The following is a 16,774-nucleotide window of genomic DNA, read 5'->3' on the forward strand; positions in this document are numbered from 1 at the left end:
TTTTATTATTACATCTTAAATTAAATTTATAAAAACACTCACTAACGCAATCAATTGCATATTCTCCTATATACACTCACAATCTTTCCCATTCCAAACATACAAACGCTCGTGGCCTTCGCGATAGTACAAATCTGGTCATGATCATCCACATATGTCGTTTTTCATTGAAAAACACAGGGGCGATGGATAGCACTGGTTTTGCACTTTCTAGCAGAAGTGGGAATGAAACACGTCTAGTGGCCTGCTCTTCTGCTTGAAAATGCAACACCAGTGCAATCCACCGCCCCGGGGTTTTTCAATGAAAAACCCCAATAGTAACGCAAGCAATCTCGCCAACAATAAAGCAACCCGGTTTTTCAGTGAACGTGTTTGCTAAGTGCAAATTTAAATTTACAAACGCGGTCCCAAGCGTGATCATGAATCGGTTATATCCGGGCGCCACACTCTCAGTCCTAGCAGCCTATACTCATGTCTACAGTTGGATCAATCAAAAAAAAAATGTCACTCATATCCATTAGACAACACGACATGACCGGGAACTCTAGTGCTATGGGCAAACTATCTTCTACACGGAAAAAAATCCGTTCATAAATTCGTGAAAAAAAGATCACGATTTCGTAAACTGAAAGATTTACGAAAACCATGACTAAGTTCCTGAAATTATGAATAATAAACTTCGTATTCATGAAATTATTTGTGTTTTCAAAAGACTAGTTCGCCCCAGCCATTGCGTTTGATTCGAATGTTTGATTGGATTGTTGTTGTTCCCAGGACATGTTTAGTTTTTGTTTTGATTCTTGCTCATAATTTGGGAATATACAACCGTCAGTCAAACGATGTTCATGATTTCGGGAGCTTATTTGCTATTTTTGCGATATCTCATTACGTTACCGTGCTATTTAGTCATGAATTTAGTATCGGATTTTGCTGTCAGACTAGCGAGATTTATGTTCATGATTTCAGGATTTCAGTCACGATTTTCGAAATTTCTATTCACGTTATCGTGATATTTTAGTCATGCGTAGAGTGATTCATGTTCATGATTTCAGGATCTCAGTCACGATTTTTGATATTTTAATAACGAGTATGTGATTTAAGTTCATGATTTCAGGAACCTTGTATTGATTTTAATAATTTCTAATCCCGTTGCCGTGATATTTAGTTACGAGCAGAGATTTTTGTTTATGTTCAGTACTTCAGGATCTTAGTCACGGTTTTCGTAATTTATAGTAACGTTATCGTGATATTTTTTTTCTAGAGCTTACTTTCGAATTTGATACGAGGAGTAATGTGACTCATGTTCATGATATCAGCAGTTTTATCATGGCATTTGTAATTTCTCTTCGCCTTATTACGATCTGTAATTTTTTGGTTACAACCGGTTTTTTTATTCGGAATAACGTGAAAATATGAACAGGGCCATAAAAGTGTGCCTGATTGGCGGTATGTGATTCTGTGGACTGTATCATGATTTGTGGTACTCAGCGCAGTTTTTGTTTTCTGTCCGGACATCACACTGAACCCTATCAAATAAATAACAATGTTCGAGGTCCTAATAGTTTACTTAAATCTACTGCTCGTACCTATTACTGATCGCTAGCAGCTGGACATTTCATAAAAAAGTTAATGGTACAAAAATGATTCCACGAATGATACTCTAAATTTTGTGAAATAGTTAACGTAAAAATTTTATTACTATGTTGCATGAAATTAAAAAAAAAATTAGGGATATCTTCTAAATACCACAAGCACGCGAAATATAACGTCAATCATGTACTAGAAATCATGAAACAGTTCACGAATCCATGAATAATATTTCATGATTTTGAAAACTATTCGACAAGCACGAATGGTCAGACGTCAGACACAAGGAATCATAAACCAGTTCACTAATACATGAATGTTTAATGATTTTGTAAACTATTTTACGAGCACGAATGGTAAGTCGTGACCATTATAGTAAGATTCGTGAGCTAGTTCACGAATTCATGATCATTTTCAGATTTTGTGATTCAATACACGGGCACGCATTTTCAGTTCTGACTATTACACTAGGAATCATGAACCAATTCAACAATAATATTTCATGATTTTGTGAACTATTTCGCGAGCACGAATATTAGATAGCGAATATAATAATAGAAATCATGAATTAGTTCATGAGGATTAAATGAAAGCATGATAAAAATTCCGAATTTCGTAGAGTAGTTCACGAGCAAATATCCAGAAGGTTTTGATTTTGTGAACTAATGTTCCTAATTCTTATGAATAATGTCCATAAAGTTGTGAACTAGTTCAAGTACAGAAAATCGCTTTGGTAATGACATGGCGGAAACCGTGACTGAAGTTCACAAAATAAATATTTCCACTAGAAAAAGCACGAGTATAAATAAAATTTTGGTCGTTAAAAATACTTTAAAAATTTAAACACTCAATAATATCCTGGTGGTGTCATGTAGGAGCAATCAGTTGCCTTCATTGCACAACCACGAATATACGGCATCATATAACTAGTTAATAGATTCCAACCGACCCAAACTTCCTCCATCCCGTCCTTACCTTCAATGCAGACGACGTGATCGCGAATCTGCGACGCCACCTGACTGTCGTCCAACAGGTCGATCAGATGGTAGATGGCATAGATCGACGGGTGGACACTTTCAAATCTCTGTATCTCCTGGCGAATGGCCAGCGAGTTGTTGAACAGAGACTGCAGATGCGACCGGGAACTGTTGTTGTTGGCCATCTTCTTCGATTCGATAGATCCGGGACTGCTGGCAACTCTCACGCGTCACTCGTTTAATTCGTTGTTGTTGTTTTGTTTCGATTCCGTTTTGCTCGGCAGCTTCGTATGGGTTACACACTTGCACCACACACCGACGAAAGAAAAAAAAATGCACACACAAACTTGACTGAATGGATTATGCACAAGCACCGCGCACCTAAGCAAATTCACTGACACAAATCTTCCGCGGACTGGTTGTGACTTGATTTATTTCAAAACAAATCACTTTCGGATTTTTATTTCACTTCAGCGCTTACCCATCGTAGAGCACTTGTTTGATACGCTGAATTAATTTTGATTTGTTGCTTGCGTGCTTCAAATTCATCACCTCGATTCAACCTGCATACCGAAAGATTCGAGGAAATAGACTTCAAAGAAAATGGCAAAACTGTGATGAACGTATGCTATGAATCATCTCTTCCTTAAGGATCCCACTTCAAGCACCCATTGACTTGCAGACTTTGGTGGGCCGACCTCAAAAATATGTTAAATTCAAAGGAACCCAGTCAACATGATCCGTCAACATTGCACGACGTATCTTTTCTTCGCTCTCACTCTGCCCAGCACTTGGATGCGCCTGCTGTACGGCCAAATCTGCCTCCACTTGCCCGCAGTCTATCTCGCTCACTCACTTCACCTGTGTGATACTATGCGCTATTCCACAACACAACGGCACCTCCTAAATCACACGAAAGGCTTCATTGAAGATCTTTAGCACAGAACACTCCGCGGATCGGTCTTCGTAAACGTATAGCACTTCCGACGGACAATAGCACACACAAATAGAGCAAAATCGAACGCAAATTGCACGATTGACACACTTTTCTGCGATGTTTCCCGTTTTGAGACGATTACACTGGCGAACAGCACGTACTCTACATAAGTTGCACCCCATTCAAAGATTGCGACGGCGACGACGACGAAGACGGCTGAGACGATTTCACGGTGACATCGACGAAATGGAATAACATCACCGATGCCGAGCACCGAACCACGGAACGAACTGAAATATGCGTACGCTTCGAAAGCTACTTCCAACTCTACTACCAACATGCATTTCGTGTATGCTGCCCGTAAGCTCACAATATTCAAACTTCGCAGTACAGGGAAGGGTTGCCGGCTGCATGCATAATTGAATAATTTTTCAGTGAATAATTTTTGATATTATTTACTGATTTTTTAAACAAATTGATGTCCACGTTTTATATCCAGCTTTAAAATTGAATTACTAAACAATTCTGTAACCTTTAAACATGAGTTACAAAATCATTACAATTTCACCAATAAATCATTCTGCCGCGCCGGCAACCTTGTGCCTGGTAGCACAAACCGACACACGAGAGAATAGTGTAAAGTGTATGCAAAAGGAAAGATGATTGCGGCACGAAAAAACGGGACTTGTGTATGCGGGTGTTTTCGTTCGGTTCGGATGGTACATCAACATAGCCGCGCACACGGAAGCGAGCATACACGCACACACTCTCAACGCCAGCAGGAAGGTTGAATCAAAATAAAAGCATAAACCGATAGACGGAGAGTTTTGATGCTTATAATGTCAAACGGGTTGAGAATGGTGGAATAAACAGATGGAACGATTGCCATGGCAGCGCGAGGGAGGAGAATGTGGCCTGCAGGAAACTGCGCCAAATGCTGTGCGGTGGTGAAAAGGTGAGTAACGAAAGTAACGGGTAACGTGTTTTTTTCAATTTGACTGTTGTGCGCAGGGGTGTCGTTCTTTTTAAGTGAACTGTATAATTTTGCAAAAAAAAACTAAATGCAACTGGAGTATCAAATATAAAGGCAAAAATTATTCTTCGATAGAAAATCAGTTATTTTTTAACAAAAATGCGCCAATAAACGTCGTTTTAATATAAAATATATAAGCTCTGCAGTATTTTCTTATGTGCATTGAAATAGGAGAAAGTTGAAAAAGATACTGTGAGGTAAAGACAAATTACTCGAGTTCTTTTTCAAATGGACGTATGTAACATTTGATAGAAACGGAGAGAAATGGGTTTAAAGTTTCTACCGAAATTTTTTAAAATCTATTTCAAAAATACTAAAGAAATTCCAACATCAATTTTTGTTGTAACATTTTTTTCTATATATTCCTTATTTTGACGTGAGTCCTGTTTTTTTCCTTTTTTTCAAGGTTTTAGGAACGTGTCCAATGAAAAATAGACAGAGAAAGAATGATCGAAACGATCCCGCATAAATGTGTACCATATGCCAACCATCGAATGAAACGTTGAAAAACAATTTTCAATATGGTTCGTTCAACAATAAATCAACCATTACCTGGTATAATATCGAACATAACCAGTGTCGTTTTTCCATGCTCGACCATACAAACAACTGGTCGTTAAGAACAGTCACCATACCAAAATAAGCTTTTTTCGTATACATTCCATATCCAATTGAGCTATCGCCGTAATATTGTAAGGTGAGGAATTTTGATCGTATTAATCTACAGGTTTTTGGAGCAGCGTAAACAGATGTACGCATAACAAAGACCACCAAATCAATATAACCTCTGGCGCAAAAGTACAATGTAGTATACAAATCATCAATATATGATACATGGAAGATATTGGAAATGGTTACTAAATGAGTATGGTAGTATAATAGTTGAATTATAATGGTGGAATATATCCGTAGTATTCCCAATATGGTGAGTATTATATGAATAGTATGGAAATGGTTCCGAAGATTTCTAGAATGGTATTTATTTATACGGGCGGGAACGGCTTCCATGCATATTAATAAATAACTATTTAGACTGTCGGTGAAAATGAACGTGAACATGTGTTGAATACCTTTCATTGTTCACGGTGGAGGACGTTGCGAATAGTTTCATCAGCAAACAACGATTTCACACTCAACTGGCAGTTTACAGTTTGTCAGAATGCAATCTGGTATTCGAAGGCGAACGTTCACCGTCAACAGCGATGACATTTATATTCACCACTCCGCATCAATTCCGTCCATCATCGCGTTTACACTACCGATGGTCAAAGAACCTCGTCTAACAATATTACTCAATTGGATAAAGTGTCAGTCCACGAAGCCATATTCAGTACATGGCGAGAGCAAAATAATATTTCATCAATCGATAGAATTGAAATGTGAAGGGGAAGAGATTTTTTTTCTCCAGTTAATATTTTATCCATCGCTAGACCTAAAATAAGCATGCCACCATAATCTGTATGGTTTCTGAATGGTATGTTGTCAAAATGTATATGGAATACAGGGGTGGCATTACGCATCTCGATTCGATCAAAATTCTATCGACTCGACCTTGTTTCGCATTATGTATTTCGAACCGAGCTCGAAAGTAAATTTTCGTTCGAGTTCGCTCGAAGAAGTACTAGATTATCGAGAAGTGTTGGCATTATGGAACCATAACAATCGAACTCGAAAGCGACTCGAGTCGAACGTATTTGCTCGATAGTTTTATTGCTGTCGACTGTCGTTCGAGATTATGATTTGAGTTTTTATTTCGGAATACTTAGAGAATATAAAATTACCAAAAGGTGTAAAAAGCTCCCACGTACTTTGAGTTACTTTATGTTATATCTATTTTCATCATCAGGAACATACTTTTTTTGGAAAAAGTAATACTAAATATTGATAATAAATTATCTTACACCAAGTAATAATAAAAAAGTGTTAAAACAAATCGATGGAGCAAAGTGAAGATACCTTGACTTGTCTAATCGCTATCTGATAGATGTAAAGAATCACAATCATTCTTGATTTCAAAGTGGTGATTTAAACAATTTTATATTCTAATTGATGCATTTGTTCCCGACTATACCTCAATTGTTTTCAATATCACAATATAACCTTGAATTCAATGCCCTAATGTACGTTTTATACACCAACAGAATTAGGTGTTATATCGTCATTTCTATACAAATACAGAATATTATCTTATATAGCAAAGAAATTTGAATCAAATCGAATTACTAACAAATTTGAATGCATCAACCGATTGAAAGTTATGCCATCTACAATTTCTGGAAGCACTTCATTTCGATTGTGTTCTCCCTATCTCAAGTTGTATGCTATAACAGAATAATTAACTAACAAGTACACGGACAATCCCGCAAACACGAAAACGCATTTTTGACTTGACTATTTCAACTAAAAATGGCTATTTTAACGAACTAGTTTTTAAGCTTTTGCGTCATTAATTGCTGAAAAAATGTTGCTTTTGGAAGCTATCAGATTCCTGAAAAAACTCTGAAAACCAAAATTTTAATGCAAAATTAGCCATTTTTATTGAAAAAGGAAGTTTGCTCGCTTTGATTATTTTCCAAAAGATTCGAGAAATCGGTTTCGAAGTTGTGTTGTTTTAAACAATTATTTAGATATTAAATATGTTAAGAATAATTGTGAATAACTCATTCTGCAGATAATACATCTGATTTTTCAACCACTGATAACTCAGATACTCTTAGTTGCACGGAAAAATTTATTAATAATAAAAAGTGCGTTTTCGAATGAACTCACCAATAAAAATATGATAGAGTTCTTTTGTTATTTATGTTATTAATTCTGCAAACGTTAGAAACATATCGAAAAAACAAGCTCGGACTAATAATTTTTTTATTCTATGAAAACATTCATAATTATATTGAGAACCTTATTACTATACGAGATATTTCAATTAAAGCTGACCCATAACATGGCGTTCATTGTAAAATTGCCCTTTTTAATGTTATAATTGTAATATCTCGCAAAACATTTTGAGATCCACTGCAAAATTTTTACACAATATTTCTAACATGATTTTTATTATTTGAAAACAAAATAAGCAAAAAATTTAATCCAACTTTTAAATAAATTCTCAATTTTTCCGGTAATCTCATGCGAAAATGCAACTTTTTATATTTAATATTTTTCCATGCATCAAATAATTTACGAGCTATCAGCGATTGAAAAATGTTCAATTTTTCTAACTTCAAAAGTTGAAGTAAATATTTTATTCAGCCATAACAAAAATACCTGTCAAATATTTTTAGCTAAAGAATACAAGAAAAAATTTGGAATGAACTAAAATTTTATTTGTAAATCTGACGTTGATTGACCCGTACGGTGCATAAAAGTTATCATCGATGTCTAAACTATTTTTCGTCAATGAAACGAAATGATTCGTTCTTTTATCAATTGTTTTATATAGTATAAATATTTTTGGAAAGGGTGCATTTATTTTTCGTACATGAAAGGAAAAAAATCGTATTTCCGTATTACATCGGATTTTTTTGGATCTATGTTTGGCAACATCGATTTTATTTCAAAGTGCTCACCCCTATTGTGCACTAGAAAAAAAAAAGTTATATTTGCAAAACTTATCCAAATATATTTCAATAACAAGCAACTAAAAACTAAACAAATTAAAACAATTCCTATATTTTAGCAAAAAGTGCGTTTTATGAAACTTATTCGTAGCAGAATTAAAAATATTTTTTCTCAGTGTATACTCTTATTTGATAGTTTGCGCTCGAACAGGCAGTCGAAATCTAGTACCGCAATCTAACAAGCTCGAACGCTTGGTCGAATGCGATGCGTAATGCCGCAATTTAGTCGAAACGACTTCAAAACATTTCGAATCGAGTCACTCGAATCGAGATGCGGAATGCCACCCCAGCCTAGGGGCAGATCACTTGTGATGCATTTTTAAAAATCAGCGAAATTAAATGCATTTATTTCCATCAAAATAGAAATTCATAATGTATTTTGCGTTACGTGCAATGTTTTTGCGTTGCGTGTAAGATGTCAAAAGCCTACAGAAAAACTAGCCCTACATTTAACAAAACGTCGAACAAAGTGGATCAGCGTAGGACGTTTGTTAAACAAACTTTTTTGCGAGGCAGTGCAAAGCTGATGCAAAAATGGAAATTAAATGCATTTTTTTCAATTTGATGCAAATTTGTTATACATTCTTAGAGTGATCTGCCTCTAGAATACAGCACATTTTGGTATGGTATGAAAAAACGACACTGGTTATGATCGATATTATACTAGGCAATCTATTGTTGAACGAACCATATTGAAAATGGCTTTGAAACGTTTGATTCGATGGTTGGCATATGGTACACATTTATGCGGGTTCGCTTATTAATATTATTCTCAACTGTGACAAGACTTGGATGCATACTGAGTTTTGCTTCACTCTGCTTAATTGCCGCAACACCATACACTCAACTACCGAGAAATCGCCATCTATGATGCTTTTCAATGGACAAATCCGGGAGCGCGAGTAGCAGCTCGTGACTACTTGAATAAGGAAAAATGGACGTACGGTACCCAAGTAACCATAAGCATTAAGCCATTGCACTATATTGGCTATACATTTGCACTAATGTTGCATTGAAACTCCATTACAGCATTAACAACGCAATAAAGCTCTATATTAGCATCAATAATGCATAACTGCACAGCCGGCATATAGCATTATAGCTTGCTCTATATGCGTATATAAAGCTGATATAACGCGTACATGCTTCAAGGATCTTTAAAGCATGTAAGCTTTACAAGTGCATTTAATGCCAATATAGAGCAAACAAAAAGATGATATAACGCTATTGTAATGCTGTGGGTTTATTTGTTATGCAACTCTTCTTGAAGATTATATTCGGCATATTTCATTTCAATCGAACATATGCAATATAGTCCAGGAAGCAAACGCAGCGCACTTACCGTGAAGGACGAGGCAAGGTACCTCAGTTCGAGACTTACTAAAGGTAATTTTCGTAAACATTCATATCATGTGAGAACGAAAACCCATTAAGGATATTCATTACAATGCATTAGAACAGAGTCAATTACGGTTTTAAACAGAATATTTTATTTTAAAATTTTTCCTCTTTGCTCATCATACCGAAAGGAAACATAAGAAATGGTTTTAAAACCATGGCGGACAATGACAACCAACTGAAGCTTTTTAATAGCATTAGTAGTGCCAATATAAGGCTTTCAAATTTGACATTTGTACGCTTTTGCTATATAATAGCATTAGTACTGCAGAAACGAGCTGTCAATCTCTGCACAGTAATAGCACTATATTTCGCCTTTTCTGGCATAATAGCAGCATTATATAAGTATTTAGGGCTTCATGGCTTTTTAGGACAGCTTTATATGTGGATCTAAAGCAGATATTATGCTTATTGGTTACTTGGGTAATGTCGCAGCGAAACTGGGTGATCTCCACTGCCACGTCAAGTCAAGTTGACGGTCTAGGCTGGAAGCGCTATATCGACCAACCACGAGAAGTTGGACCAAACCGCCACCTCTAGTCCGTTTCGAATCATATATCGTTCCGATTGTTCCACGAAGCGATAGTCAACGACAGACACTTCATGCTTCCGTTTCAACATCGGTTTCTGCGTGTAAATCGGTTAGTCTCCGAGTCATAGTCTCCGAGAAGTGCTTCGATTGCAACTAGACCGAATGTACCACCTGAGGTACCAGAGATAAGGCTACCGATACCTCTTATAAGTTCGGAGACAGAGACCGGCGCGAAGGCTCTATTTGTAGATATACATTTGTATTCCTAAGAGGAGAAGAGCTGTTATGGTTACATCTTTTTATATTGTACCTTGATTTACTGTCTACCCTATTCAATTTTTTCATGTATTTTCGCTACCTTGCTTTGTGCTTTCTTTCCTCACGTTGTACAGTAAAATAGAAACCGTCGCCATCTTAACCACACGAATAAATTAATTAGATAAGTAAATGCGTGTTTTTACGGCATTGAAGCCCAAATCCTACTCTCGGTTACAACAGAGTCATATTATAATATACTGAAAATATTATTGTCGACAAGAAAAACCTAAAGAATAGCTGCAATACTTTCCAGAATGTTATCCATTACAGGCTCTGTAACGTGTAGAATACAGTGGATTTTAATCAAATAGTTCTATGCAAGTGCATCACGTCAGAAATAGTGCGCATAGCAGTGTGCCCGGGAGAACAGGTTTACAAATTTGTTCTGCCAAACTCTTTTTACAGCTTAGAATGTCATTGGCTTTGCTAACAGTTTTTTTTATGCTACCCAAACAGCTGTCTACAATACGGCCAAACCAACATGATGGTTCGGTGCAGGTAAATATTGAAGAAAACTCATCAAATGCAATATCGATTATTTGTGATAGTTACTAGTTTTACTGTTTGTAAGTCTATGTATAAAGCGTCTATTAATTCCGCGAGTAATGATGAATTGAAATAAGTTTATTTTAATATTTTGAATAGTTCTAGTTGAATATAATTGTTCGCCTCTGTAGCTATCTTTTTCAATAATCTTATGAGTTTTTTCTACTTTTAGTATTTCTTCTTACTGTCACCTATATTATTGACACTCTCACGCCAAAACGATCTTCCCTTAAGGGAGTACCGGAGTGGGAAATGAGCATAAAAAGTAATAAAATAAACCAGCATCACTTGACACGTTGCGCAACATACTAAATGTTGTAGAGTATGTCGTGAGTAAAAAGAGCAAGAATGCAACAAGTATAACACATTTTTATCAGCGATATAGAAACCCATGAATAGTCTTCTTTCATAAATGCAATATTCTCGATAACATAGTTTCATTCATCAGATCTGATTAGCGTTATTTTATAATGTTTCTATACAACAAATCAGTAAAATACTCACCCATTGCAAAGTTTCAACTATTCAGAAATACTCCAGCATGCTTCTGATTTTATGAAATATGAATTGAATTGCTTGCAAAAAGTATGTCGTTATGTTATTTAGGAATCAATATTGTGATGATGGCGCCCTATCAGTGCTGGCTCCTAGGTAAACCACTGGTTATACAAACCAAGTGTTATATGTATGCAACGAACAGGCTAGATTCATCGATTTTGTAGAGTCGCTTCATTATACAAGGTTCATCTGCTACATAGTATATTATAACAGAACCCAAATAATCCGCCAATGTATGAACTACTCCAGTAGCGATTCTAAGTAAATCATGATTGCTAGCAGGAAAAACAATTAGGTATGGTGTATCGGTCAGATAAATAGTTGATCTACCAAATTTGGAACAATCACGGAGATAAAGCAAAGGTTTGATTCACCACTTTCATTGTGGAACTCCTGACAATCCTATTTGTACTAAAAACACATAGCGATTTCGCCTCGTGGCAATATGAGACCATTTTTCCTTGATACCATCAGTCCAGGAAGCGTTTAGCACCCAAACGTCTTCTAAGTGTCCTAGTAAGTATATTGATACACTGCCTACAATCGCAAGTCAGTCCCATGTAGATAGGGGATCTCGTAAAACATGGGACTGTCTTGCGATTATAGGCAGTGTATCGATATACACTACCTATAAATAACTCATCAAATAAATAAGATTTAATTTCCGAAGACCATGTGCCCACTTTTCAGTTTGCTTAGGTTAGCTTAGGTATACTGCCCGTAATATCACTTCGTGATTGACCGAATGAGTAAACATGCTCAATGAACCAACAGTCATGTGCCCACTTTTCAGTTTGACCCAAAAATTTGCAACGAAGAGGAGATGCATTTGTGTAAAAAGAAAAAAAACTTTGGAAAACTTTGCATTCATCATGAATGATTTATGTTCATATTGATTTGAAGCTATCAAATCTCCATAATTCTTCAGAGATTTTACATATTCAGATCGCTAGGAATATGCTAATACAGAACAATCTTCAAACAAAATGTTGCTGACAATAAACGCCTAAATGTATATTCAGCACATGTTGCACTAATGTTGCGTGCGCAGTGAGAAATGCAATAAGCTTCCACTTAGTGTGGCTAATGATTGTACGGAAATATGCAAATGTTTCGTACCTGTACAAAAATATCAAAATGCAATCTGAATATTTTTTACGAAAGCTCGCAACACAATATAAAATATATTATATACCTCACAGAAAGATACCCTTTGGTCAGAAATTTGTGGCATTCCATAGTCCATTGACCCAACTTAGTATGGAATGACTTAGTATAGAACGACTGTAAGAGACAAACTAGTTTCTCTGCACAAGCACATTGTTAAGAAATCATTTCTAAACGGTCAATGGATGATATTTGTTGAAAATGTAGACTTTACTTAGTGACTTTTACTTGTGAATTGTTACATTGATTTGGAAAACGAAATAGATAATTCATTTGGTTTATGGAACGAAAGATGAACTTCAATCAAATATATATTGTTGATGAACATCTGCTGATTTTTCAGTCAGTTATGACCGCATGTTATATATCATATATGGTGCGCCCATGAAAGTGGGCGAAGCGGCTGAGGAAGTTTATTTGAAATACTTGTTGCTACTTACGTTTCGTTTTTTTCCGTAGTATTTTCAAATTTATTTCATACCTTTCTTGTACTACAACGGCTATGCAATCAATACAATACAAAACTCAATTTTATAACCCAATTCATGCAGAAATATGTTACATAGGTACGTTAGCGCGTATTTCCATTCAACAAAATATATCCACAAATGAGTTTGTAGCAACCCCGAAAGCTGCAATGTTTTTTATAGGAAAGTCCTTATTACATGAATAAGAATTTATAATTGCGGTCACGTATAAAATATGAACCGGAACGGAACTACCAATAGACACTGGAAATGGAAAATTGGAATGTTTAGTGAATATTGGAATGTTTTTTTATCCTTTATCAATAAATCTGAGGAACATAGGACTAATCCGAACTTACACATGATATTGCACGGAATCATGCCTTTTACTTGGTGAGTGAACCATCAAATAGTCCTTGGAATCGGTGTTGCTGGACAGTCTTGCGCGAATGTTACACCACCATCAGAAAAGGGTCAAGTTGTCAAACTGTCGTAAGATCCCAAATATCACAGGCTACTGCAGATTTTCTTTTGGAAATATTCTTGAACCGAAAATCTGTAAGCTTCGCCTTCCTTCAAAATATTCATTACCTGGCATGGAGCAATACGAGGGAACCCAAACTAAGGTAATCTTATACGACAATCTTACAGACAAAGCACGCAGAAGCTCTCATAATTTTCCAGAAAATATACAATGTGCTTTCAAGGTATTTGAGTTGAGGCTGTCCTAAACAATTAAATAATAATCTGTGGGCAAAGTATCAATAATCCCGAGGATATACTGCATAGCAGCGAGTTATGCGCCGTAAGCTGAAAAAGGATCATTGAGTTTGAATGAGGCGGTGAGGTTTTGATTGAATATACTGGAGCCAAAGAGCCGTCGAAACCTGACTCGTCGGTGTAAAAGTGTAAATGTTCCAAGATTACTTTATCCGAATATAAAGCGCCCTCGTGAACTTGTCACCAAGGATTTGCCGGAGAGAAGACCTGCGCTCATCCTTACTAGTGAAACTCGGTTAATTGAAAATCTACCGAAAGTCATCGAAACAGTACCAAAACCAGCGGACAAGTATTGGGTGTACCTATCCCGTATTGCACCGAAGGTTTCATAGGATGATATTGCTGCCTTGGTTCGCGAGTGTTTACCTGACTTCCAGCCTGTTGTGAAGAAATTGGTAAAAAAGGACACTGATTTAAAAACATTAGCGTTTGTGTCTTTCAAAGTCGGCGTCGATCTGAAATATAGGGACAAAGCTCTGGACTCCTCGATTTGGCCAAAAGGGATGTACTTTCGTGCATTTCATGATGGACAGCGTTTTCAGGATATTTGGGGACCGAGTGCATCGAAGGTACCCCGAATAGAGACACCGTTATCATCCCAAACGGCAGCAACTTCAGCACTGCTTGTGACGGACTCGCAAGAAGATTAAAAACTCAACCACCGGTGGACCAGTTATGTTACTTTGTTTTAATGAACATCAAAAAAATAATGAAATGTGCTTCCCCCATAGCCATTTATTTGACTGCAGCTTGAAGTCGAATGACCCAGCACGTTCAGTATGTAACCCGGAATCTGCAATATCAAGTAGCACGTCTCATCACAGCACATTCGGTTCGACAGCGAGCACAGACGGACGAGGCACTCTATGCTATGATAGCAGGACTCATAGCACACTAGGACGCACCGCAGCGAACATTATGGAAGCCCTGGATCCCCCCGCCACAGTCGAGCAATTGCAGCCAGCGTTCACTCGTCCCGGTGCTGTGTGCGGGAGCGGTGAAGGGATCTTCCAGATCGATGCAAACGGCAAGTACGAAACCGATTTTTTCAATGCGAGCACTGATCCGCTCCTTGCTTCCAGCCAATCGCGGTATTGTAACCTGCAAATATATTATCAGAACGTTGGCGGTATGAACACCGGAATTGATAATTATTTGGTAGCAAGTTATCCGAACTTGCTACCAAATAATAATTAGTGTTACGATATAATTGCCCTCACAGAGACTAAGTGCAAGCAATCTTTCAGTGCAAGCATTTGGCACAAACTATGACGTCTTCCGTACTGATCGTAGCTCACGCAACAGTCACAAGACTGACGGCGGCGAGGTGCTTGTCGCGATCCATCGTCGTTTAAAAGTCAACTGCTCGAGGATATTCTAGTGGCCTGTGTCGAACAGGTCTGGGTGAGAATCAAACTGGCTGGCTACGCACTCTTTCTTTGTGTGGTTTATTTTCCACCTGACCGGACATGCGATCTATCATTGATTGATGCACATACTCAGTCACTTGAACGTATCTCCATTCAGGCAAACCCTCTTGACGAGATTTTGATCGTGGGTGATTTTAACTTCTCCGGATTGAAATGGTCCACCGCAACTGACGGATTCATGTTCGCGGATCTCGAACTGTCATCTTTCCATGCTGGCATTACCAGTTTGCTTGACTGCTACAGCCTAAATCTTCTGCGCCAAATGAATAACGTGGTGAACGAGAACAACAGAATCCTCGATCTCTGCTTTTCGAGCAAATCTGACTATGCGCCAACATTAACCGCAGCACCGTTTCCCCTGGTGAAGATTGTTAGACACCACCCTCTCCTGCATATTGTGCTTGAAGCGAATCGTGTGGAGTATGACTGCGACACTTTCGACACAGTCAGCTATAATTTTAGAAGAGTGGACTTCTATAGCATTATTGATTTTCTGTCGAATATTCACTGGAACGAAATTCTGGACAATGATGATGTCAACGCAGCAGCCCAGAATTTTTCCAACGTATTGAGCTATGCTATTGATCGCTATATACCCAAAAGTACCGGCCATCACTCTAGGCACCCAGTATGGCTAACGGCCGAGCTGAAACGATTAAAAGCGACTAAAAGGGCCGCACTGAAAAAGTACTCTAAGCATGGGGGTTACGTGCTACGACAACATTACGTATATGTTAACGAAGTGTATAAAAAGACAGCTAAGCGGTGCCATGCTAATTATTTGCGGAACGTTCAACGCAGATTGAAGTCCGATCCTAAAACATTCTGGAAGCATGTAAACGAGCAAAGAAAGGAGGCCGGGTTATCTTAAACGAAATTGACACCGTCCCAGGTTTCCCGTGCGGCACTTGATGTTCCACAGTCATATCAATTGTTGAATTCTGTCAATATCGACAATAATATGGTACAACTGGCGATTGGTAAAGTGAAGGCTTCAACCTCTGCAGGCCTAGATGGTATACCAGCTATTATTCTTAAAAAATGCTCTGTCGGTGTATTGGAACCTCCTTGACATCTATTTCGTTTGTCGCTCTCAACCGGAGTATTTCCCGAGCTCTAGAAATCCTCCTTCATGTTGCCAGTTTACAAAAAAGGAGATAAAAAAGATGTTGACAACTACCTTGGTATTACTACGCTAAGCGCAATTCCTAAGCTATTTGAAATGGTCGTGTTGGAACCCATCTTCAATCACTGCAAACACTACATCACTGAGACTCAACATAGATTTATGCCGAAACGTTCAAGATCTACGAATCTTCTGTCGTTCACGTCCTATATGACAGATGCCATGTCTGATGGCCTTCAAACTGACGTAATCTATACGGACCTTTCAGCCGCTTTCGACAAGATTAATCACGCTATTGCAG

The sequence above is a fragment of the Topomyia yanbarensis genome, chromosome 2, assembly GCF_030247195.1.
Source record: "Topomyia yanbarensis strain Yona2022 chromosome 2, ASM3024719v1, whole genome shotgun sequence".
In the NCBI taxonomy this organism is placed as follows: domain Eukaryota; kingdom Metazoa; phylum Arthropoda; class Insecta; order Diptera; family Culicidae; genus Topomyia; species Topomyia yanbarensis.